Source organism: Leuciscus leuciscus (genome assembly GCF_965113295.1).
Source record: "Leuciscus leuciscus genome assembly, chromosome: 3".
Lineage (NCBI taxonomy): Eukaryota > Metazoa > Chordata > Actinopteri > Cypriniformes > Leuciscidae > Leuciscus > Leuciscus leuciscus.
Window position 1 is genome coordinate 21,973,919 of NC_138727.1, and position 3,928 is coordinate 21,977,846.

The following is a 3,928-nucleotide window of genomic DNA, read 5'->3' on the forward strand; positions in this document are numbered from 1 at the left end:
CGTACTGAAGGAACTCGTTATTAAAGATTTTAAGAACTCTATAAAAACTCCATAGTAACCATATTTGACAACTACCAACCACCTAGTAACACCATAGCAACTACCAAAAATACCTTAGCAACCACCCTGAACACCCTAGCAACGTCTAGAAATGCTCTAGTAACCACCAAAAAACTCTAGCAACCACCCAGAACACCCTAGCAACTGCCTAGCAACCACCCAGAACACCTAGCAACTGCCTAGTAACCACCCAGAACACCCTAGCAACTGCCTAGCAATGCCCTAGCATCCACCCAGAATACCATAGCAACTGCCTAGCAACACCATAGCAACCACCTAGCAATGCCCTAGCAACCACCAAGAATACCCTAGCAACTGCCTAGCAACCACCAAGAATACCCTAGCAACTGCCTAGCAACCACCCAGAACACCTTAGCAACTGCCTAGCAACACCATAGCAACCACCCAGAAAACCCTAGCAACCACCACCTGGCAACAGCATCTTGCTAAAAACATGCTAGCAACATACTAATCATGCTAGCAACAAGCTAGCAACATGCTAATAATGCTAGCATTATGCTACCAACATGCTAATCAAGCTAGCATCATGTTAGCAACATGCTAATCAAGCTAGCATAATGCTAGCAACATGCTAATCATGTTAGAATCCAGCTAAAAACATGCTAGCAACATGCTAATCATGCTAACATCAAGCTACCAACATGCTAATCAAGCTAGCATCATGCTAGCAAAATGCTATTCAAGCAAGCATAATGCTAGCAACATGCTAATCAAGCTAGCATCATGCTAGCAAAATGCTAATCAAGCTAGCAACATGCTAGCAAAATGCTATTCAAGCAAGCATAATGCTAGCAACATGCTAATCAAGCTAGCATCATGTTAATCAAGCTAGCAACATGCTAATAATGCTAGCATTATGCTAGCATCATGCTAATCAAGCTAGCATAATGCTAGCAACATGCTAATCATGTTAGAATCTAGCTAAAAACATGCTAGCAACATGCTAATCATGTTAGCATCAAGCTACCAACATGCTAATCAAGCTAGCATCATGCTAACATAATGTTAATCAAGCTAGCATCATGCTAGCAACATGCTAATCATGTTAGCATCATGCTAACAACATGTTAATCAAGCTAGCATAATGCTAGCAAAATGCTAATCATGCTAACATCTTGTTAAAAGCATGCTAGCAAAATGCTAATCATGTTAGCATCATGCTACCAACATGCTAATCATGTTAACAACATGCTAATCATGCTAGCATCATTTTAACAACATGTTAATCATAGTAAATCATGCTGGAATGTGGTAAATCGTAGTAAATCATCTTAGAAACATGGTAAATCGTGGTAAATAATGCTAAAACGTGGTATATCATGGTATCACAACATGTTAATTGTGTTAGCATCTGCCCAGTGGCGAGTTTTGCCACTGCAAGCACCACTTCACATTTTCTTCAGGAAATGTACATTCTAGTGTTGTGATTACTATTCACCTAGACAAAACTTCGGCGTGTAACTCGCCCCACACCGTTTGTCACAGACCCCTGAATGAGGTGTCAAATCGACCGGTTTATTGAGGAGAGGTGTGCTATGACTTTAATAAGCAATCGGGTGTACGATGTTCGTCTGGCAGGCGAAAAATTTGCCGAAAAATGTCCCATAGACTTAACATAGGCACAAAATTACCAAAATCATATCTTTGGCTCAGAAGGTCATAGAGCCTTGGGGTTGGGCTCTTTTGATAGTGACATAACAACTTCATAGCCACGCCCTAGCAACCAGTTACAGGCCCCTAGCAACCATTGAACAACATTTACAAGCCATATCTCAGCAACAAAACATTGTAAAAACACAGAATTGGGCATTTTTTGACCCAGACCTGCAAATACTCTTTAAATATTACCCCATAAACTGTATAAACAAACCTTAGCAATGATTTGGAGTACCTTAGCAACCGTACAAACACATGAATGAGCTATATCTCAGCACCAGAACATCGTATAGAAATAGGGGTGTGTTTGTTTGTTTCTGTTGGGAAACAGTCTGTAAATATCACCATGGTAACTGTGTAACCACACCTTTGCAACCATTTAAAGCTACCTAGCAACCATATTGCAACATATAGAAGCCATATTTCAGCTCCACAACATCGTACAGACATGGTTGTTGGCTCGTATGCAATCATGTACAACACCCTAACATCCGAGTGGCAAATTTTGCCACTGCAAGCACCACTTCACATTTTCTTCAGGAAATGTACATTCTAGTGTTGTGATTACTATTCACCTAGACAAAACTTCGGCACGTAACTCGCCCCACACCGTTTGTCACAGACCCATGAATGAGGTGTCAAATCGACCGGTTTATTGAGGAGAGGTGTGCTATGACTTTTATAAGAGATCGGGTGTAAGATGTTCGTCTGGCGGGCGAAAAATTTGCCGAAAAATGTCCCATAGACTTAACATTGGCACAAAATTTGCAAAATCTTATCTTTGGCTCTGAAGGTCATAGAGCCTTGGATTTGGGCTCTTTTGATTTGTCCTATCAAGCAGCCAATAAGTAGTGACATAACAACTTCATAGCCACGCCCTAGCAACCAGTTACAGGCCCCTAGCAACCACTGAACAACATTTACAAGCCATATCTCAGCAACAAAACATTGTAAAAACACAGAGTTGGGCATTTTTTGACGCAGACTTGCAAATACTCTATATATATTACCCCATAAACTGTATAAACAAACCTTAGCAACCATTTGGAGTACCCCAGCAACCGTACAAACACATGAATGAGCTATATCTCAGCACCAGAACATCGTATAGACATGGGGGTGTGCTTGTTTGATTCGGTTGGGAAACCAGTCTGTAAATATCATCATGGTAACTGTGTATTCACACCCTAGCAACCATTTAGAGCCAACTAGCAACCATATTGCAACATATAGAAGCCATATTTCAGCTCCACAACATCGTACAGACATGGTTGTTGGCTCGTATGCAATCATGTACAACACCCTAGCAACCGAGTGGCGAGTTTTGCCACTGCAAGCACCACTTCACATTTTCTTCAGGAAATGTACATTCTAGTTCTTCTTATTATTCCGGACAAAAGTTTGGCGCGTAACTTGCCCCGCACCGTTTGTCACAGACCCCTGATTGAGGTGTCAAATCGACCGGCTCATTGAGGAGAGGTGTGCTATGACTTTTCTAAGCGATCGGGTGTACGATGTTCGCACAGCGGGCGAAAAAGCGGCCAAAAAAGTCCCATTGACTTAACATTGGGCATTCTAAAAACATTTGAATCCCAACTGCCGTTTTCACACACACCACTCCAAAGGGCCTGACACCCCTGCGTTTCTCTCCCTCTCTCTCTCCCTCAGAGGATTTATATTATCAAGCAAACAATAAGTAATGGCCTAAAATCTTCATAGCCACACCCTAGCAACCAGTTACAGCACCCTAGCAACCACTAAGAGCTCCCTAGCAATCACCCTAAACCAATAAATAATATAATTTTTTTTTTTTTACATTAAAGCAATATCACACTCGTAGCCTTGCGATATTGCTCCATGCTTGTGCCTATTCGGCCATAGGCACGAGGCCGCAGGCCGAGTGCCGTACTGAAGGAACTCGTTATTAAAGATTTTAAGAACTCTATAAAAACTCCATAGTAACCATATTTGACAACTACCAACCACCTAGTAACACCATATCAACTACCAAAAATACCTTAGCAACCACCCTGAACACCCTAGCAACGTCTAGAAATGCTCTAGTAACCACCCAAAACGCCTAGCAACCACCCAGAACACCCTAGCAACTGCCTAGCAACACCATAGCAACCACCTAGCAATGCCCTAGCAACCACCAAGAATACCCTAGCAACTGCCTAGCAACCACCAA